Source organism: Dendrobates tinctorius, unplaced genomic scaffold, assembly GCF_039654945.1.
Source record: "Dendrobates tinctorius isolate UK_male_01 unplaced genomic scaffold, ASM3965494v1 ptg000099l, whole genome shotgun sequence".
NCBI lineage: Eukaryota > Metazoa > Chordata > Amphibia > Anura > Dendrobatidae > Dendrobates > Dendrobates tinctorius.
In genome coordinates, this window is record NW_027361767.1 from 5,534,161 (window position 1) to 5,557,848 (window position 23,688).

Genomic DNA, 23,688 nt, shown 5'->3' on the forward strand with positions numbered 1-23,688 from the left:
TCAGACTTTCCTTGTTTAGTCTCCACGCCTTCCTTTTCCTTTTTTTTTTTTTTTAATTTTCTTAAACAATCTTTACTTTGGTCTCTCTTGTCCTATGTTGCCCTCTCGTACTCATGTGCCTCTCTCTTTAATTCCAAGATGGAGACGGTGCCAGGCTATAACTGAAGTCGTGATTGAATTATTAATAGGAGAATTAAAGTAGTTTTGACATTGTGTAATCTCCATGTGCGACTGTGTGCCGTGGGTAAAACCGGGTGGGTACAGGCGGCACAGGAGCCAGAACGATGGTGAATGAAAAAATGATTCCGAGTGAAAAGTTCTTGGTAGGTAGAACCACGAGTAACGCTGACGAGAAGAAGAGGGGATCTGCAACTGGAGCGAAGAGGGCGAAGAAGTCGAAAGTTTGAGGTTTTGTTCTTGCAAATAAAGGTGTGCGGTAAATTAGGCGTAAATAACATAAGAAGGTAGAAGGAGAATTCGGCAGCCGGCTCTGACTTTGAAGGTGTGCACTCAGGGTCAGGGGATTAGGGAGTAGGGAATGATTTTGGGGACCTTTTTTTCTCCCTGCAACCTTAGGTGCCCCTTGTAGAATGATGCAAAGGAATGTGGTCGTATAACATGTGATAGGACAGATTAAGGGGACAAAGGTTCTTAGGGAATATAAAAGGTAGACGACAACCGGCTGTGTGTGAGCTGGGGTGACACCCCACCTGGAAACTACATGGTCTATTGTGAAGGGGCGGAGAAAAGAAGGCGAGAGCTAGGTGAAATGACGAAAGGGAGAGAAAGAAGGGGGGCCGGCTATTAAAAAGTGAGAGAGGACAGGAACACAGTACAGTAAACAAAGGCAATGATTTTCGATTTCTTTTTTTTCTCAGAGAAGGAAATGAATGAGCTCAAAAGGGTCGTACAATCAAAAATTGCAAAGAGACAAGTTTATAAGACAATGAGTGTCAAAGGGTGAAAGCGTCATCTGGAACGGAGGGTAGAAGTATGAGATAATCGAGAGCATGAGATTAACTAGGTATAGAAGCACTCCGAGGGATTTTTTTTTTTTTTTGGAATGGAAGAAAGAGGGAGGGTGAAGATTTAGTTTATCCAAACTACTCCAAGAACACAGGAAATGAATGTGAGAGTATTCAGGAAATCAAAGTATGAGCTGTAAAATGTGAGTGTATGAGAGACATATCGGAAGAGTGTGTGGGGATAGTAACAGAAGTGTTGGGGGATGAGAGTATGCAATAAGAAAGGTACAGTAACAATGGAAGTATGAGAGCATGTAATAAGTAAGGTAATAGTGAAAGTATGAGAGTATACGATAAGTAAAGTAACAGTTTAAGTATGAGAGTATTTGATAAGTACGGTAACAATGGAAGTATGAGAGAATGCGATACATAAGGTAACAGTGGACGTATGAGAGTATGCGATAAGTAAGGTAACATTGGAAGTATGAGAATGAGATACGTAAGGTAACAGTGGAAGTATGAGAGTATGTGATGCGTAAGGTAACAGTGGAAGTATGAGAGTAGTTGATGCATAAGGTAACAGTGGAAGTATTAGAGTATGTGATAAGTGAGGTAACAGTGGAAGTATGAGAGTATGTGATGCGTAAGGTAATAGTGGAAGTATGAGAGTATGTGATGCGTAAGGTAACAGTGGAAGTATGAGAGTATGTGATAAGTAAGATAACAGTGGAAGTATGAGAGTATGCGATAAGTAAGGTAACAGTGGACGTATGAAAGTATGCGATAAGTAAGGTAACAGTGGAAGTATGAAAGTATGTGATACGTAAGGTAACAGTGGAAGTATGAGAGTATGCGATAAGTAAGGTAACAGTGGAAGTATGAGAGTATGCGATAAGTAAGGTAACAGTAAACGTATGAGAGTATGCGATAAGTAAGGTAACAGTGGAAGTATGAGAATGCGATACGTAAGGTAACAGTGGCAGTATGAGAGTATGTGATGCGTAAGGTAACAGTGGAAGTATGAGAGTATGTGATGCATAAGGTAACAGTGGAAGTATGAGAGTATGTGATAAGTGAGGTAACAGTGGAAGTATGAGAGTATGTGATGCGTAACGTAACAGTAGAAATATGAGAGCATGTGATAAGTAAGGAAACAGTGGAAGTATGAGAATGCGATACGTAAGGTAACGGTGGAAGTATGAGAATGCGATACGTAAGGTAACAGTGGAAGTATGAGAGTATGTGATAAGTAAGGTAACAGTGGAAGTATGAGAGTATACGATAAGTAAGGTAACAGTGGAAGTATGAGAGTATTTGATAAGTACGGTAACAATGGAAGTATGAGAGAATGCGATACGTAAGGTAACAGTGGAAGTATGAAAGTATGTGATACATAAGGTAACAGTGGACGTATAAGAGTATGTGATAAGTAAGGTAACAGTGGAAGTATGAGATTATGTGCTAAGTGAGGTAACAGTGGAAGTATGAGAGTATGTGATGCGTAAGGTAACAGTGGAAGTATGAGAGTATGCAATAAGTAAGGTAACAGTGGAAGTATGAAAGTATGTGATACGTAAGGTAACAGTCGAAGTATGAGAGTATGCGATAAGTAAGGTAACAGTGGAAGTATGAGAGTATGCGATAAGTAAGGTAACAGTGGACTATGAGAGTATACGATAAGTAAGGTAACAGTGGAAGTATGAGAATGCGATACGTAAGGTAACAGTGGAAGTATGAGAGTATGTAATGCGTAAGGTAACAGTGAAAGTATGAGAGTATGTGATGCATGAGGTAACAGTGGAAGTATGAGAGTATGTGATGCGTAAGGTAACAGTAGAAATATGAGAGCATGCGATAAGTAAGGTAACAGTGGAAGTATGAGAATGCGATACGTAAGGTAACGGTGGAAGTATGAGAATGCGATACGTAAGGTAACAGTGGAAGTATGAGAGTATGTGATAAGTAACGTAACAGTGGAAGTATGAGAGTATACGATAAGTAAGGTAACAGTGGAAGTATGTATGAGAGTATTTAATAAGTACGGTAATAGAATTATGAGAGAATGCGATACGTAAGGTAACAGTGGAAGTATGAAAGTATGTGATACGTAAGGTAACAGTGGAAGTATGAGAGTATGTGATAAGTAAGGTAACAGTGGACGTATGAGATTATGCGATATGTAAGGTAACAGTGGAAGTATGAGAGAATGCGATAAGTAAGGTAACAGTGGAAGTATGAAAGTATGTGATACGTAAGGTAACAGTGGAAGTATGAGAGTATGCGATAAGTAAGGTAACAGTGGAAGTATGAAAGTATGTGATACGTAAGGTAACAGTGGAAGTATGAGAGTATGCGATAAGTAAGGTAACAGTGGAAGTATAAGAATGCGATACGTAAGGTAACAGTAGAAATATGAGAGCATGCGATAAGTAAGGTAACAGTGGAAGTATGAGAATGCGATACGTAAGGTAACGGTGGAAGTATGAGAATGCGATACGTAAGGTAACAGTGGAAGTATGAGAGTATGTGATAAGTAAGGTAACAGTGGAAGTATGAGAGTATACGATAAGTAAGGCAACAGTGGACGTATGAGAGTATGCGATAAGTAAGGTAACAGTGGAAGTATGAGAGAATGCGATACGTAAGGTAACAGTGGAAGTATGAAAGTATGTGATACGTAAGGTAACAGTGGAAGTATGAGAGTATGCGATAAGTAAGGTAACAGTGGACGTATGAGAGTATACGATTAGTAAGGTAACAGTGGACGTATGAGAGAATGCGATAAGTAAGGTAACAGTGGAAGTATGAGAGAATGCGATACGTAAGGTAACAGTGGAAGTGTGAAAGTATGTGATACGTAAGGTAACAGTAGAAATATGAGAGCATGCGATAAGTAAGGTAACAGTGGAAGTATGAGAATGCGATACGTAAGGTAACGGTGGAAGTATGAGAATGCGATACGTAAGGTAACAGTGGAAGTATGAGAGTATGTGATAAGTAAGGTAACAGTGGAAGTATGAGAGTATACGATAAGTAAGGCAACAGTGGACGTATGAGAGTATGCGATAAGTAAGGTAACAGTGGAAGTATGAGAGAATGCGATACGTAAGGTAACAGTGGAAGTATGAAAGTATGTGATACGTAAGGTAACAGTGGAAGTATGAGAGTATGCGATAAGTAAGGTAACAGTGGACGTATGAGAGTATACGATTAGTAAGGTAACAGTGGACGTATGAGAGAATGCGATAAGTAAGGTAACAGTGGAAGTATGAGAGAATGCGATACGTAAGGTAACAGTGGAAGTGTGAAAGTATGTGATACGTAAGGTAACAGTAGAAATATGAGAGCATGCGATAAGTAAGGTAACAGTGGAAGTATGAGAATGCGATACGTAAGGTAACGGTGGAAGTATGAGAATGCGATACGTAAGGTAACAGTGGAAGTATGAGAGTATGTGATAAGTAAAGTAACAGTGGAAGTATGAGAGTATACGATAAGTAAGGTAACAGTGGAAGTATGAAAGTATTTGATAAGTACGGTAACAATAGAAGTATGAGAGAATGCGATACGTAAGGTAACAGTGGAAGTATGAAAGTATGTGATACGTAAGGTAACAGTGGAAGTATGAGAGTATGTGATAAGTAAGGTAACAGTGGACGTATGAGAGTATGCGATAAGTAAGGTAACAGTGGAAGTATGAGAGAATGCGATGCGTAAGGTAACAGTGGACGTATGAGAGTATGTGATAAGTAAGGTAACAGTGGAAGTATGAGAGCATGCGATAAGTAAGGTAACAGTGGAAGTATGAGAGTATGCGATAAGTAAGGTAACAGTGGACGTATGAAAGTATGCGATAAGTAAGGTGACAGTGGAAGTATGAAAGTATGTGATACGTAAGGTAACAGTGGAAGTATGAGAGTATGCGATAAGTAAGGTAACAGTGGAAGTATGAGAGTATGCGCTAAGTAAGGTAACAGTGGACGTATGAGAGTATGCGATACGTAAGGTAACAGTGGAAGTATGAGAATGCGATACGTAAGGTAACAGTGGAAGTATGAGAGTATGCAATAAGTAAGGTAACAGTGGACGTATGAGAGTATGTGATAAGTAAGGTAACAGTGGAAGTATGAGAATGCGATACGTAAGGTAACAGTGGAAGTATGAGAGTATGTAATGCGTAAGGTAACAGTGGAAGTATGAGAGTATGTGATGCATGAGGAAACAGTGGAAGTATGAGAGTATGTGATAAGTGAGGTAACAGTGGAAGTATGAGAGTATGTGATGCGTAAGGTAACAGTAGAAATATGAGAGCATGCGATAAGTAAGGTAACAGTGGAAGTATGAGAATGCGATACGTAAGGTAACGGTGGAAGTATGAGAATGCGATACGTAAGGTAACAGTAGAAGTATGAGAGTATGTGATCAGTAACGTAACAGTGGAAGTATGAGAGTATACGATAAGTAAGGTAACAGTGGAAGTATGTATGAGAGTATTTGATAAGTACGGTAACAATAGAATTATGAGAGAATGCGATACGTAAGGTAACAGTGGAAGTATGAAAGTATGTGATATGTAAGATAACAGTGGAAGTATGAGAGCATGTGATAAGTAAGGTAACAGTGGACGTATGAGAGTATGCGATAAGTAAGGTAACAGTGGAAGTATGAAAGTATGTGATACGTAAGGTAACAGTGGAAGTATGAGAGTATGCGATAAGTAAGGTAACAGTGGACGTATGAGAGTATGTGATAAGTAAGGTAACAGTGGAAGTATGAGAGCATGCGATAAGTAAGGTAACAGTGGAAGAATGAGAGTATGCGTTAAGTAAGGTAACAGTGGACGTATGAAAGTATGCGATAAGTAAGGTAATAGTGGAAGTATGAAAGTATGTGATACGTAAGGTAACAGTGGAAGTATGAGAGTATGCGATTAGTAAGGTAACAATGGAAGTATGAGAGTATGCGATAAGTAAGGTAACAGTGGACGTATGAGAGTATGCGATAAGTAAGGTAAGAGTGGAAGTATGAGAATGCGATACGTAAGGTAACAGTGGAAGTATGAGAGTATGTGATGCGTAAGGTAACAGTAGAAATATGAGAGCATGCGATAAGTAAGGTAACAGTGGAAGTATGAGAATGCGATACGTAAGGTAACGGTGGAAGTATGAGAATGCGATACGTAAGGTAACAGTGGAAGTATGAGAGTATGTGATAAGTAAGGTAACAGTGGAAGTATGAGAGTATACGATAAGTAAGGCAACAGTGGACGTATGAGAGTATGCGATAAGTAAGGTAACAGTGGAAGTATGAGAGAATGCGATACGTAAGGTAACAGTGGAAGTATGAAAGTATGTGATACGTAAGGTAACAGTGGAAGTATGAGAGTATGCGATAAGTAAGGTAACAGTGGACGTATGAGAGTATACGATTAGTAAGGTAACAGTGGACGTATGAGAGAATGCGATAAGTAAGGTAACAGTGGAAGTATGAGAGAATGCGATACGTAAGGTAACAGTGGAAGTGTGAAAGTATGTGATACGTAAGGTAACAGTAGAAATATGAGAGCATGCGATAAGTAAGGTAACAGTGGAAGTATGAGAATGCGATACGTAAGGTAACGGTGGAAGTATGAGAATGCGATACGTAAGGTAACAGTGGAAGTATGAGAGTATGTGATAAGTAAAGTAACAGTGGAAGTATGAGAGTATACGATAAGTAAGGTAACAGTGGAAGTATGAAAGTATTTGATAAGTACGGTAACAATAGAAGTATGAGAGAATGCGATACGTAAGGTAACAGTGGAAGTATGAAAGTATGTGATACGTAAGGTAACAGTGGAAGTATGAGAGTATGTGATAAGTAAGGTAACAGTGGACGTATGAGAGTATGCGATAAGTAAGGTAACAGTGGAAGTATGAGAGAATGCGATGCGTAAGGTAACAGTGGACGTATGAGAGTATGTGATAAGTAAGGTAACAGTGGAAGTATGAGAGCATGCGATAAGTAAGGTAACAGTGGAAGTATGAGAGTATGCGATAAGTAAGGTAACAGTGGACGTATGAAAGTATGCGATAAGTAAGGTGACAGTGGAAGTATGAAAGTATGTGATACGTAAGGTAACAGTGGAAGTATGAGAGTATGCGATAAGTAAGGTAACAGTGGAAGTATGAGAGTATGCGCTAAGTAAGGTAACAGTGGACGTATGAGAGTATGCGATACGTAAGGTAACAGTGGAAGTATGAGAATGCGATACGTAAGGTAACAGTGGAAGTATGAGAGTATGCAATAAGTAAGGTAACAGTGGACGTATGAGAGTATGTGATAAGTAAGGTAACAGTGGAAGTATGAGAATGCGATACGTAAGGTAACAGTGGAAGTATGAGAGTATGTAATGCGTAAGGTAACAGTGGAAGTATGAGAGTATGTGATGCATGAGGAAACAGTGGAAGTATGAGAGTATGTGATAAGTGAGGTAACAGTGGAAGTATGAGAGTATGTGATGCGTAAGGTAACAGTAGAAATATGAGAGCATGCGATAAGTAAGGTAACAGTGGAAGTATGAGAATGCGATACGTAAGGTAACGGTGGAAGTATGAGAATGCGATACGTAAGGTAACAGTAGAAGTATGAGAGTATGTGATCAGTAACGTAACAGTGGAAGTATGAGAGTATACGATAAGTAAGGTAACAGTGGAAGTATGTATGAGAGTATTTGATAAGTACGGTAACAATAGAATTATGAGAGAATGCGATACGTAAGGTAACAGTGGAAGTATGAAAGTATGTGATATGTAAGATAACAGTGGAAGTATGAGAGCATGTGATAAGTAAGGTAACAGTGGACGTATGAGAGTATGCGATAAGTAAGGTAACAGTGGAAGTATGAAAGTATGTGATACGTAAGGTAACAGTGGAAGTATGAGAGTATGCGATAAGTAAGGTAACAGTGGACGTATGAGAGTATGTGATAAGTAAGGTAACAGTGGAAGTATGAGAGCATGCGATAAGTAAGGTAACAGTGGAAGAATGAGAGTATGCGTTAAGTAAGGTAACAGTGGACGTATGAAAGTATGCGATAAGTAAGGTAATAGTGGAAGTATGAAAGTATGTGATACGTAAGGTAACAGTGGAAGTATGAGAGTATGCGATTAGTAAGGTAACAATGGAAGTATGAGAGTATGCGATAAGTAAGGTAACAGTGGACGTATGAGAGTATGCGATAAGTAAGGTAAGAGTGGAAGTATGAGAATGCGATACGTAAGGTAACAGTGGAAGTATGAGAGTATGTGATGCGTAAGGTAACAGTAGAAATATGAGAGCATGCGATAAGTAAGGTAACAGTGGAAGTATGAGAATGCGATACGTAAGGTAACGGTGGAAGTATGAGAATGCGATACGTAAGGTAACAGTGGAAGTATGAGAGTATGTGATAAGTAAGGTAACAGTGGAAGTATGAGAGTATACGATAAGTAAGGCAACAGTGGACGTATGAGAGTATGCGATAAGTAAGGTAACAGTGGAAGTATGAGAGAATGCGATACGTAAGGTAACAGTGGAAGTATGAAAGTATGTGATACGTAAGGTAACAGTGGAAGTATGAGAGTATGCGATAAGTAAGGTAACAGTGGACGTATGAGAGTATACGATTAGTAAGGTAACAGTGGACGTATGAGAGAATGCGATAAGTAAGGTAACAGTGGAAGTATGAGAGAATGCGATACGTAAGGTAACAGTGGAAGTGTGAAAGTATGTGATACGTAAGGTAACAGTAGAAATATGAGAGCATGCGATAAGTAAGGTAACAGTGGAAGTATGAGAATGCGATACGTAAGGTAACGGTGGAAGTATGAGAATGCGATACGTAAGGTAACAGTGGAAGTATGAGAGTATGTGATAAGTAAGGTAACAGTGGAAGTATGAGAGTATACGATAAGTAAGGCAACAGTGGACGTATGAGAGTATGCGATAAGTAAGGTAACAGTGGAAGTATGAGAGAATGCGATACGTAAGGTAACAGTGGAAGTATGAAAGTATGTGATACGTAAGGTAACAGTGGAAGTATGAGAGTATGCGATAAGTAAGGTAACAGTGGACGTATGAGAGTATACGATTAGTAAGGTAACAGTGGACGTATGAGAGAATGCGATAAGTAAGGTAACAGTGGAAGTATGAGAGAATGCGATACGTAAGGTAACAGTGGAAGTGTGAAAGTATGTGATACGTAAGGTAACAGTAGAAATATGAGAGCATGCGATAAGTAAGGTAACAGTGGAAGTATGAGAATGCGATACGTAAGGTAACGGTGGAAGTATGAGAATGCGATACGTAAGGTAACAGTGGAAGTATGAGAGTATGTGATAAGTAAAGTAACAGTGGAAGTATGAGAGTATACGATAAGTAAGGTAACAGTGGAAGTATGAAAGTATTTGATAAGTACGGTAACAATAGAAGTATGAGAGAATGCGATACGTAAGGTAACAGTGGAAGTATGAGAGAATGCGATACGTAAGGTAACAGTGGACGTATGAGAGTATGTGATAAGTAAGGTAACAGTGGAAGTATGAGAGCATGCGATAAGTAAGGTAACAGTGGAAGTATGAGAGTATGCGATAAGTAAGGTAACAGTGGACGTATGAAAGTATGCGATAAGTAAGGTGACAGTGGAAGTATGAAAGTATGTGATACGTAAGGTAACAGTGGAAGTATGAGAGTATGCGATAAGTAAGGTAACAGTGGAAGTATGAGAGTATGCGCTAAGTAAGGTAACAGTGGACGTATGAGAGTATGCGATACGTAAGGTAACAGTGGAAGTATGAGAATGCGATACGTAAGGTAACAGGGAAGTATGAGAGTATGCAATAAGTAAGGTAACAGTGGAAGTATGAGAGAATGCGATACGTAAGGTAACAGTGGACGTATGAGAGTATGTGATAAGTAAGGTAACAGTGGAAGTATGAGAGCATGCGATAAGTAAGGTAACAGTGGAAGTATGAGAGTATGCGATAAGTAAGGTAACAGTGGAAGTATGAGAGTATGCGCTAAGTAAGGTAACAGTGGACGTATGAGAGTATGCGATACGTAAGGTAACAGTGGAAGTATGAGAATGCGATACGTAAGGTAACAGGGAAGTATGAGAGTATGCGATAAGTAAGGTAACAGTGGAAGTATGAGAGAATGCGATACGTAAGGTAACAGTGGACGTATGAGAGTATGTGATAAGTAAGGTAACAGTGGAAGTATGAGAGCATGCGATAAGTAAGGTAACAGTGGAAGTATGAGAGTATGCGATAAGTAAGGTAACAGTGGACGTATGAAAGTATGCGATAAGTAAGGTGACAGTGGAAGTATGAAAGTATGTGATACGTAAGGTAACAGTGGAAGTATGAGAGTATGCGATAAGTAAGGTAACAGTGGAAGTATGAGAGTATGCGCTAAGTAAGGTAACAGTGGACGTATGAGAGTATTTGATAAGTACGGTAACAATAGAATTATGAGAGAATGCGATACGTAAGGTAACAGTGGAAGTATGAAAGTATGTGATATGTAAGATAACAGTGGAAGTATGAGAGCATGTGATAAGTAAGGTAACAGTGGACGTATGAGAGTATGCGATAAGTAAGGTAACAGTGGAAGTATGAAAGTATGTGATACGTAAGGTAACAGTGGAAGTATGAGAGTATGCGATAAGTAAGGTAACAGTGGACGTATGAGAGTATGTGATAAGTAAGGTAACAGTGGAAGTATGAGAGCATGCGATAAGTAAGGTAACAGTGGAAGAATGAGAGTATGCGTTAAGTAAGGTAACAGTGGACGTATGAAAGTATGCGATAAGTAAGGTAATAGTGGAAGTATGAAAGTATGTGATACGTAAGGTAACAGTGGAAGTATGAGAGTATGCGATTAGTAAGGTAACAATGGAAGTATGAGAGTATGCGATAAGTAAGGTAACAGTGGACGTATGAGAGTATGCGATAAGTAAGGTAAGAGTGGAAGTATGAGAATGCGATACGTAAGGTAACAGTGGAAGTATGAGAGTATGTGATGCGTAAGGTAACAGTAGAAATATGAGAGCATGCGATAAGTAAGGTAACAGTGGAAGTATGAGAATGCGATACGTAAGGTAACGGTGGAAGTATGAGAATGCGATACGTAAGGTAACAGTGGAAGTATGAGAGTATGTGATAAGTAAGGTAACAGTGGAAGTATGAGAGTATACAATAAGTAAGGCAACAGTGGACGTATGAGAGTATGCGATAAGTAAGGTAACAGTGGAAGTATGAGAGAATGCGATACGTAAGGTAACAGTGGAAGTATGAAAGTATGTGATACGTAAGGTAACAGTGGAAGTATGAGAGTATGCGATAAGTAAGGTAACAGTGGACGTATGAGAGTATACGATTAGTAAGGTAACAGTGGACGTATGAGAGAATGCGATAAGTAAGGTAACAGTGGAAGTATGAGAGAATGCGATACGTAAGGTAACAGTGGAAGTGTGAAAGTATGTGATACGTAAGGTAACAGTAGAAATATGAGAGCATGCGATAAGTAAGGTAACAGTGGAAGTATGAGAATGCGATACGTAAGGTAACGGTGGAAGTATGAGAATGCGATACGTAAGGTAACAGTGGAAGTATGAGAGTATGTGATAAGTAAAGTAACAGTGGAAGTATGAGAGTATACGATAAGTAAGGTAACAGTGGAAGTATGAAAGTATTTGATAAGTACGGTAACAATAGAAGTATGAGAGAATGCGATACGTAAGGTAACAGTGGAAGTATGAAAGTATGTGATACATAAGGTAACAGTGGAAGTATGAGAGTATGTGATAAGTAAGGTAACAGTGGACGTATGAGAGTATGCGATAAGTAAGGTAACAGTGGAAGTATGAGAGAATGCGATACGTAAGGTAACAGTGGACGTATGAGAGTATGTGATAAGTAAGGTAACAGTGGAAGTATGAGAGCATGCGATAAGTAAGGTAACAGTGGAAGTATGAGAGTATGCGATAAGTAAGGTAACAGTGGACGTATGAAAGTATGCGATAAGTAAGGTGACAGTGGAAGTATGAAAGTATGTGATACGTAAGGTAACAGTGGAAGTATGAGAGTATGCGATAAGTAAGGTAACAGTGGAAGTATGAGAGTATGCGCTAAGTAAGGTAACAGTGGACGTATGAGAGTATGCGATACGTAAGGTAACAGTGGAAGTATGAGAATGCGATACGTAAGGTAACAGGGAAGTATGAGAGTATGCAATAAGTAAGGTAACAGTGGACGTATGAGAGTATGTGATAAGTAAGGTAACAGTGGAAGTATGAGAGCATGCGATAAGTAAGGTAACAGTGGAAGTATGAGAGTATGCGATAAGTAAGGTAACAGTGGACGTATGAAAGTATGCGATAAGTAAGGTGACAGTGGAAGTATGAAAGTATGTGATACGTAAGGTAACAGTGGAAGTATGAGAGTATGCGATAAGTAAGGTAAAAGTGGAAGTATGAGAGTATGCGTTAAGTAAGGTAACAGTGGACGTATGAGAGTATGCGATACGTAAGGTAACAGTGGAAGTATGAGAATGCGATACGTAAGGTAACAGTGGAAGTATGAGAGTATGTGATGCGTAAGGTAACAGTGGAAGTATGAGAGTATGTGATGCATAAGGTAACAGTGGAAGTATGAGAGTATGTGATAAGTGAGGTAACAGTGGAAGTATGAGAGTATGTGATGCGTAAGGTAACAGTAGAAATATGAGAGCATGCGATAAGTAAGGTAACAGTGGAAGTATGAGAATGCGATACGTAAGGTAACGGTGGAAGTATGAGAATGCGATACGTAAGGTAACAGTGGAAGTATGAGAGTATGTGATAAGTAAGGTAACAGTGGAAGTCTGAGAGTATACGATAAGTAAGGTAACAGTGGACGTATGAGAATATGCGATAAGTAAGGTAACAGTGGAAGTATGAGAATGCGATATGTAAGGTAACAGTGGAAGTATGAGAGTATGCGATAAGTAAGGTAACAGTGGACGTATGAGAGTATGTGATAAGTAAGGTAACAGTGGAAGTATGAGAGTATGTGATGCGTAAGGTAACAGTAGAAGTATGAGAGCATGCGATAAGTAAGGTAACAGTGGACGTATGAGAGTATGCGATAAGTAAGGTAACAGTGGAAGTATGAGAATGCGATACGTAAGGTAACATGGAAGTATGAGAATGCGATACGTAAGGTAACAGTGGAAGTATGAAAGTATGCAATAAGTAAGTTCACAATGGAAGTATGAGAGTATGTAATAAGTAAGGTAAAAGTGAAAGTATGAGAATATGCAATAAGTAAGGTAACAGTTGAAGTATGAGAGTATGTGATAAGTAAGGTAAAAGTGAAAGCATGAGAGTATGCAATACGTAAGGTAACAGTGGAAGTATGAGAGTATGCAATACGTAAGGTAACAGTGGAAGTATGAGAGTATGCAATAAGTAAGGTAACAGTTGAAGTATGACAGTATGCAATACATAAGGTAACAAGGGAAGTATGAGAATGCGATAGGGAAGGTAACAATGGAAGCATGAAAGTATGCTATCAGTAAGGTAAGAGTGGAAGTTTGAGAGCATGCTATAAATAAGGTAACAGTGGAAATATGAGAGTATGCTATCAGTAAGGTAACAGTGGAAGTATGAGAGAATGCGATATGTAAGGTAACAATGGCATTATGAGAGTATGCGATACGTAAGGTAACAGTGGAAATATGAGCGAAAGCAATACGTAAGGGTAACAATGGAATTATGAGAGTATACGATACGTAAGGTAACAGTGGAAATATGAGAGAAAGCAATACGTAAGGTAACAATGGAATTATGAGAGTATGCGATATGTAAGGTAACAATGGAAGTATGAGAGAATGCGATACGTAAGGTAACAGTGGAAGTATGAAAGTATGTGATACGTAAGGTAACAGTGGAAGTATGAGAGTATGTGATAAGTAAGGTAACAGTGGAAGTATGAGAGCATGCGATAAGTAAGGTAACAGTGGACGTATGGGAGTATGCGATAAGTAAGGTAACAGTGGAAGTATGAGAATGCGATACGTAAGGTAACAGTGGAAATATGAGAGTATGTTATGCGTAAGGTAACAGTGGAAGTATGAGAGTATGTGATGCATAAGGTAACAGTGGACGTATGAGAGTATGTGATAAGTAAGGTAAAAGTGAAAGTATGAGAGGATGCAATACGTATGGTAACAGTGGAAGTATGAAAGTATGTGATACGTAAGGTAACAGTGGAAGTATGAGAGTATGTGATAAGTAAGGTAACAATGGAAGTATGAGAGTATGCAATAAGTAATGTAACAATGGAAGTATGAGAGTATGTGATAAGTAAGGTAAAAGTGAAAGTATGAGAGTATGCAATAAGTAAGGTAACAGTGGAAGTATGAGAATGCGATACGTAAGGTAACAGTTGAAGTATGAGAGTATGTGATAAGTAAGGTAACAGTGGAAGTATGAGAGTATGCAATAAGTAAGGTAACAATGGAAGTATGAGAGTATGTGATAAGTAATGTAAAAGTGAAAGTATGAGAGTATGCAATACGTAAGGTAACAGTGGAAGTATGAAAGTATGCGATACGTAAGGTAACAGTGGAAGTATGAGAGCATGCGATAAGTAAGGTAACAGTGGACGTATGAGAGTATGCAATAAGTAAGGTAACAGTGGAAGTATGAGAATGCGATACGTAAGGTAACAGTGGAAGTATGAGAGTATGTGATGCGTAAGGTAACAGTGGAAGTATGAGAGTATGTGATGCGTAAGGTAACAGTGGACGTATGAGAGTATGCGATAAGTAAGGTAACAATGGAAGTATGAGAATATGTGATAAGTGAGGTAACAGTGGAAGTATGAGAGTATGTGATGTGTAAGGTAACAATACAAGTATGAGAGCATGCGATAAGTAAGGTAACAGTGGACGTATGAGAGTATGCGATAAGTAAGGTAACAATGGAAGTATGAGAATATGTGATAAGTGAGGTAACAGTGGAAGTATGAGAGTATGTGATGTGTAAGGTAACAATACAAGTATGAGAGCATGCGATAAGTAAGGTAACAGTGGACGTATGAGAGTATGCGATAAGTAAGGTAACAGTGGAAGTATGAGAATGCGATACGTAAGGTAACTGTGGATGTATGAGAATGTGATACGTATGGCAACAGTGGAAGTATGAGAGTATGTGATAAGTAAGGTAACAGTGGAAGTATGAGAGTATGCAATAAGTAAGGTAACAATGGAAGTATGAGAATATGTGATAAGTAAGGTAAAAGTGAAAGTATGAGAGTATGCAATACGTAAGGTAACAGTGGAAGTATGAGAATGCGATACGGAAGGTAACAATGGAAGCATGCTATCAGTAAGGTAACTGTGGAAGTTTGAGAGCATGCTATAAATAAGGTAACAGTGGAAATATGAGAGTATGCTATCAGTAAGATAACAGTGGAAGTATGAGAGTATGCAATAAGTAAGGTAACAGTGGAAGTATGAGAGTATGCAATACGTAAGGTAACAATGGAATTATGAGAGTATGCGATACGTAAGGTAACAGTGGAAATATGAGAGAAAGCAATACGTAAGGTAACAGTGGAAGTATGAGAGTATGCGATACGTAAGGTAACAGTGGAAGTATGAGAGAATGTGATACATAAGGTAACAGTGGATGTATGAGAGTATGCGATAAGTAAGGTAACAGTGGAAGTATGAGAGTATGCGATATGTAAGGTAACAATGGAAGTATGAGAGAATGCGATATAACAGTGGAAGTATGAGAGTATGTGATAAGTAAGGTAACAGTGGAAGTATGAGAGTATGCAATAAGTAAGGTAACAGTGGAAGTATGAGAGTATGCAATAAGTACGGTAGCATTGGAAGAATGAGAGTATGTGATTGTAAGGGGTTGAAAAGTCTATCATCTCTCACTAACCCCTTAAGTTACATCCCGGTTGTATTTATTGCTGATGTATGTACCGTATATATCTTGTATATCTATGTAATATATTTATGTAATGTCATGTACTAGTAGGGTGAGTGTAGTACTCACATTTAGCCACAAGATGGGGTACCTTATAGTTGTAGTTACAGCATTGTAAATAGTTAAGATAGGAGGATAAGGCAGGAAGGACTTCCTTATAGTAGTTAGTTGGGGCCAAGGCGCCTGTGCAGCTCACTTTGGCTAACTAGCCTCGGTCAACATCATGCTACCCTACGTTACAGAAGGGTATGGCCCAGTATATAGTACTCATGGCCAGGACCTCATCAGAAGGAGCAACAGCAACAGTGCTAGCGGTGCAGTATTAGTGGGACTGCAAGAGCTAGAGAAGACTAAGCAGTACGGGCAGGTCGCTCATCATGTGGCAGCTTTTTGCATGGACTGATGCCATCAGAACCGGGGTGAAACAGCTGAGGGAGTCCCCAAATGGAGTAAGGTTGAATAGAGAGGACAATGAGGGAACAAAAGGTACAGTGCGTACTGGAAGGCAGAAGCGAGCTTAGTGACAGAGAGAAAAGAACAGGGATAGAGGAGAAGTTGCACGTTGTGAAACTTGATGTTGATGCTGGAAAGAATATGAATATGCTGTGTACCAGAATCAATAAAGTTACCTGTCTGAAAGTTGAATTGGACTGTGGCTCATTTTGCACTAAACCAGACCAAGGAAGCCTTCAGAAACGTACAGAGGACCCTGACGGTGCCGGTGAAAAAGCCACAGGTATGCAGAGCTATGGACAGTATGTGTATGTGATGGGAGGGTAGAGCGCGCTAACGCAAATGCTATCAGCCACGACCACCACCCTGTACCTCCCTCACACTTGGTGTAGTCGGCAGGATGCCGAATCCATGCAGCGTGGGAATGCTGTGAGTGATGAAAGTGATGTGACAAGAAAAGATGATGTGACGAGAAAGGAAAGAACTGAAGATTTTGCAGATGTGACTGGAATCCTGGATTTGTCTAAAATGATTGGGACTGACGATGTGTTGAAAAAAATGGCAGCCATGAAGATGGTGGAAAATGGCGCCAAAGAAGAAGACAACCAATTTGACTCCATCCTTCGTGGGCGTGACAGCGCTGAGATGGTGCGAAGACCTGCCAGGAGACACCCCTGGTACCGTCCCCGGAGGGTGCATCGAGAGCCGTTAGCACCACACTTCCTAAAACAGATCGCCAGGAAATTTGAGAGTGTCAGGAGTCGACCCCGCCCTGGAATGGGTGGGGTCCAGAAGAAAACCTGGGGTGCCACTGCGTGACGCCATTATGGGAAACGGCATCGGCAGCGATGCATTACTCTAGCGCACTACACTGCAGAGGAGTAGGCCGCATCGAGTGGAAATGGCTGCAGGAGGAGGAGCGGGCCCGACCCAGGCGACAGAGAAGTGATGCAGCCGAAGTGCACCCCATACCTGAAATCGAAGGACCCCGGCAGCTGCTGGGGCCGGAACACCGTTCGGGAGAACCATAGCAACAAGGCCCAGCGGAGCAGGAACTTCCTTGGCAGGACCCACAGGACACGGAGCTGAGACGTCCACGACGGCCGAAACAACATGAAGAGCCGGAACCTTTGTACCCGGAGCCAGCGTTGCAGCATCGACAGGGACCAGATTCAGCGACAGCCCTGGAGGAGCCTGAACCGGAAGAGACGATCCGGCCGGAACTGCAACATGGGGAGCCAGAGGGCCTCACAGCGTCCGCAGAGGGATACATCGTATGCGGAATGGGTGTAGCAGGACTACCGAGATCCTCTGGTCTTCCGCCTCCGTGACTGAGCCTCTTGATCTCTCCTGTGGCCATCATGGACTAGAGGCCAGGCCCTCGTCCAGTGTGGACCCAGCGCTGGGCACCTCACATTTCTACCACACCGAGGGCCCTTTCCCTACATCAGAGCAGTCCGCCTAGATAGTGAACTTGATTGCGGGCAAAAAGCAGCAGGAAAAAGAAGTCTGGGTCCAGCTGCGGCAGTATGGAGAGGACGCTTTAGCGGAGCGCTGCAGTTACGGTCAACTAATGTTCGCCAACGTTGACCAGGGATTTGGATTTATACTGGAGGATGGCACCAATGACAAGGTGTATTTTAATGCTGCCTCCGTAAAGTTGGTAAAACCCCTATGTGAAGGGGACCAGGTCTCTTTTTATAAGGAAGACTGTCCTGAGGCTACTATACGGTGGCAGTAGCTTTGTGTACCGAGAATGACGGCTCAGAGAAGAATCCGGGCCCAAGACGTGAACCAGCGATACCCTGTGCTTCCTCCATCCCTGCCTATGGTTCTGCTCCTGCTGCATCTTGGCACCCTATGACCTCTGCGGCTGCAGAGTCGTCTTTGGCCCAAACCCGGGCCTGGAATTCAGCTACCTGAAGAGCAGCACAGGATGCGTGTCATTGAATCTAAAAAAAAGAAAAAGCTTTCTGTTGCACACAGTTGTGCTCGTTGCATGGAGACATTTACTGAAGGACTGTTCTGTGTCCTTATGGGCAAGAGAAGCGCCGATCACCCTCAAAGGATGAGGGGATACCGTGGCCAAAGACGACCATAAAAAATGGGTATATGTATATAGTATGCCTTGGACAATTGGCATTAATGACCTGGAGGACTGTGAGCCAGGCATTCCCATTTAGAGCATGGACTCTTTTGCTTTTGTTGCCCTCGTTGCGCCCCTTCTGCTGGAAAGCAGGACATTGCTCTGGGACTGCATCGCAGGGCAATGGGTATGATAGTACCATGTTTAAAGGAAGGGGGTCACCATGGTAATGATCAGGACCCCGCGTCATGCCGCGGGTTCTCTGATTCAAACAGGGGTGGATTAAGGGTAGCCAGGGCCCCGGGCTGTTCAGACTCTGTGTGCCCCCCGGTCATGTGACGGGGTCAGGAAGCCACTAGTTTTCATGACGCATACGGTGCGTCAAAGGGCGGGAAGGGGTTAAATACTGAGGTAAAAAACTCAGCAAATACACAACGTGTGCACGAGGCCTCACAAATACTGAGGTGAAAAACACCAAATACTCAGCGTGTCCATGAGGCCTTATAAATACTGAGCAAAAAACTCACTAAATACTCAGTGTGTGCACGAGGCCTTATAAATACTGAGGTAAAAACTCACCAAATACTCAGCGTTTGCACGAGGCCTTACAAATACTGGAAGGCTTCCACCCAACATCTAGTCCTGACTCACCTGTACCTAACATCGAAACCAGCTAATAGTCTGCAATCACCTGCTGACCTGGCCCCATGACCTGTCAGACAAGTTACACAGAGGCTTCTGCTTCATGAACTTCCCCAGATAGAAGAAGCAGCCTCTGATGTGCAGCCTGTGGCTGGATACACAGGAAGAGACGCTCCTCGTCACAGGCTGTGCCCAACACAGCAGCAGAGGGGTTAACGTCACAGACAAGTTGCTGTCTCCTCAAACACTGGACACGACGCTGCATCTGGCGACGAACAAGCGCACATTACGCAATGTTAGTCATGTCCCAGATGTTCAGCATGTGGAGGACCAAGGGGGGACAAAAAAGACCACAGGATTGGAACAGGAGCATGGGAAAATGGACCGCAGTCAGAGGAGCAGGGTTTATATAGGGGTCGGAATAAGTAAATATGTATATATATATACACAAACACACATATTACTACATGCGGGCAGCGCACACATGCACATTCCTCAGGTTGTATAACTTTCAACTGATCAAAACATTTCTCTCAGTAGGCCAAGAAAAAAATGTGGCAGGAATAAAGTACACCTCATAGTAACTTATGTGTGAGGCAGAGGTGACAAGACCCGCCATCTCGTGCCCACCTTACTAGAGGTGCCCACTTCCCACATATAACAAAGTTGATGGAAACAGATGACTTTCACTATGATGATTAGTTACCGTCTGCCCGACCACAGCCATTTGACAACTAGTCACACCCATCCACACCCCAACCGCACCCATTTAGCACTGCTGATCACACTGACTGGTACTGAGGGCACAGTGGATGGCATTATGGGCACAGTGGCTGGCACTGTGGGCACAGTGACTGGTACTGTGGGCACACTGACTGGTACTGAGGAAAAGAAAGAAAGAACAGAGAGAGAGAGAAAAAAGAAAGCAGAGAGAGAAAGAAAGGAGAGAGAAAGAAAGGAGAGAAATAAAGAACAGAGAGAAATGAAGAAAGAAAGAAAGAAAGAAGAAAGAAAGAGAGAAACAGAGAGAGAAAGAAAGAAAGAACAGAGAAAGAAAGAGGGGACAGAAAAAAAGAACAGAGAGAGAGAAAAAAGAAAGAAAGAACAGAGAGGGAGAGAGAAAGAACAGAGAGAGAAAGAAAGAAAGAGAAAGAGGGGAAAGAAAGAACAGAGAGAAAAAAAGAAAGGGGAAAGAAAGAAAGAACAGACAGGGATAGAGAAAGAGGGGAAAGAAAGAACAGAGAGAGAGAAAGAAAGATTTTATAAAGATACTATACCAGTCCGGCTCACATTGCAGTGCCCACCTGAGCCTCCTGGTGCAGGACATATCATGATCCGCTCACATGGCTGGCATCCCCGATCCCAAGGCGATCCGGCTGTCCGCGCTGTCGGAGGAGGAAATGGTGATGATCTGAAGCATTGCCTGAAGTGCCTCCATGGTTCCGTCACAATCTCGTCACGAAATTACCTCATTTCTGGTCAGCTTCCAGCACGTCACTTCCAATGGAACATCACGTGCGAGTTTCCAAGTGCTGTTCGGGGCTCCGCCATGTACTCCTGTGTCTGTGGGAAAAGTAAGCTCCCAGTCGGGGCAGTGGAGCAGACTCTCAAAATCTGGGATGGTTGGGAGGTATGAATGCTCCCCTTCAAACACCTTGTACACGCAAGGCTCCACACACCTCATACACACACGGTTCCGCTTTGTATGCCTCGTACACACACGGCTCCGCTCCGTACACATCGCACACACACGGCTCCACTCAGTACACACATGGCTCCACTCCGTAAACCTCGTACACATGCTGCTCTCCTCCGTACAATTTGTATACACGCGGCCACACTCTGTACACCTTGTACACACATGACTCCGCTCCATAAACCTTGTATACATGCTTCTTTGCTCCATACACCTCATACACATGCGGCTCCGCTCCGTAAACACACAGCTCAGCTCCGTACACTTTGTACACACAGGGCTCCGTTCCATACACACTCAGCTCTGCTCCGTACACCTCGTACACACACGTGGCTTCGCTCCGTACACCTTGTACATACACATCTCCCCTCCATATACATGCGGCTCCGCTCCGTACACCTCGTACATGCGCGGCTTCGCACACGCGCGGCTCCACTCTGTACACCTCGCACACCCGCGGCTCCATTCTGTACACCTCGCACACGTGCGGCTCCGCTTCGTACACCTCGCACACGCACGGCTTCACTCTGTACACCTCGCACACGCACGGCTCCATTCCGTACACCTCGCACATGCGCGCTCCATTCCGTACACCTCGCACACGCGCTGCTCCATTCCGTACACCTCGCACACGTGCGGCTCCGCTCCGAACACCTCGCACACGTGCGGCTCTGCTCCGTACATATCGCACACGCGCAGCACACGCGCAGCTCCGCTCCGTACACCTTGCACACGTGCGACTACACTCCGAACACCTCACACACGCGCGACTCCATTCCATACACCTCGCACATGCGCGGCTCCACTCCGTACACCTCGCACATGCGCGGCTCCACTCCGTACACCTCGCACACACGCGGCTCCGCTCCGTACACCTCGCACACGCGCGGCTCCGCTCTGTACATCTCACACACGCGTGACTCCATTCCATACACCTCGCACATGCGCGGCTCCACTCCGTACACCTCGCACACACGCGGCTCCGCTCCGTACACATCGCACACTCGCGGCTCCGCTCTGTACACCTCGCACCCACACGCAGCTACATCCACCCTGTAAACCCCTCCTGACCCCACACATACTTCCCTCATCCACCACCATGATAACCAGCACAGCAGAGTCCTGCTTACATCGAGTGCTGTGCGCACAGGACCTGTGATGAGGTCACAGGAGGGGAGGAGTCAGGGGTCACATGATCGGGGGCCTCAGACCAAAGTCCCTGATCATGTGTCCCTGACCCCTCCCCTCCTGTGACCTCATCACAGGTCCTGTGTGCACAGAGCAGGGATTTATCAGTGAGGGGCTGTGGTGGTGGTGGGTCTGCCTGGGAGGGCGAGGATGGGGTCGGTACATGGGGGGGCATGATGCTATGGTGGCGGATTATAATGGGGCAATTTACCCTTGGCTGGTGGGCCCCCCCACACCACTGGGCCCTGGGCTACCGCCCAGATTGACCTCATTATAATGCGCCACTATATCCAAAGGCAGAGGGGTTGTCGGCCCTCTGACGCTTCTGGAATGCTGTGATCGTGTTTGATCGCATCATTTCAAGGGTTAAATTGCAGGGTCTGTGAACGCTCCTGGCACTTAGTGTCGGGTGTCAGCTGTCAGAATCAGCTGACATCTGGCGGCGATTGCCCGCACACCCCCCGTGTGTGCATCAGATCGCCCAGACCTAATATTCCGTCCATGGTCAAATAGGTCCAGGTCACATGGATGGATTGTTACATCTGATGTCAGATCAGTGGTTAATACATACAAAATTACATGAGAAGAACAGTTGAGGTTAAATCTAGATTAGGAGTGTGATAGAAGTCTACTACACAGTGCAGAATTTCCAGGTTTTGCAAACTTAAGAGAAATTGTTGAATCTTGACAGTGTGCATTGCATACACTTTCAGGATTCCCCTCTATTTCTAGCATTCCTAGATTCTCACGTGACTGCAGATGTGTGACTGACATAATTTCGGTCACGGGCTGACAAGAATTTCATCTGCTACTCTCAGTATTCTACTGAATGAAACAGCTGAGAATTTAGTTGACATGAGACTGCCCACTGGAAATAGAGAGGAATCCTGACAGTAGGCATATTTCACGATGTCGCTCTTTAGCAATCTGCATTGAATGAAGAATCATAGAATCATAGAATCGTAGAGTTGGAAGGGACCTCCTGGGCCATCTGGTCCAACCCCCTGCTCAAAGCAGGATTCGCTAAATCATCCCAGTCAGATGTCTGTCCAGCCTCTGTTTGAAGACTTCCATTGAAGGAGAACGCACCACTTCTCGTGGCAGCCTGTTCCACTCATTGATCACTCTAACTGTCAAAAAGTTTTTTCTAATATCTAATCTGTGTCTCCTCCCATTCAGCTTCATCCCATTGCTTCTAGTCTTTCCTTGTGCAAATGAGAATAAAGTTGATCCTTCTACAATGTGACAGCCCTTTAGATATTTGTAGACAGCTATTAAGTCTCCTCTCAGTCTTCTCTTTTTCAAACTAAACATTCCCAAATCCTGCAACCTTTCCTCATAAGACAGGGTTTGCAGACCGGTCACCATTCTGGTCGCTCTTTTCTGAACTTGCTCCAGTTTGTTGATGTCTTTTTTAAAATGTGGTGCCCAAAACTGGACACAATATTCCAGATGAGGTCTGACCAAAGAGGAGTAGAGGGAAATAATGACTTCACGTGATCTAGACTGTATGCTTCTGTTAATATATCCTAGAATTGCATTTGCCTTTTTTGCTGCTGCATCACACTGTTGACTCATATTCAGTCTGTGATCTATTAGTATACCCAAGTCTTTTTCACATGTGCTGTCACTTAGCCCTATTCCTCCCATT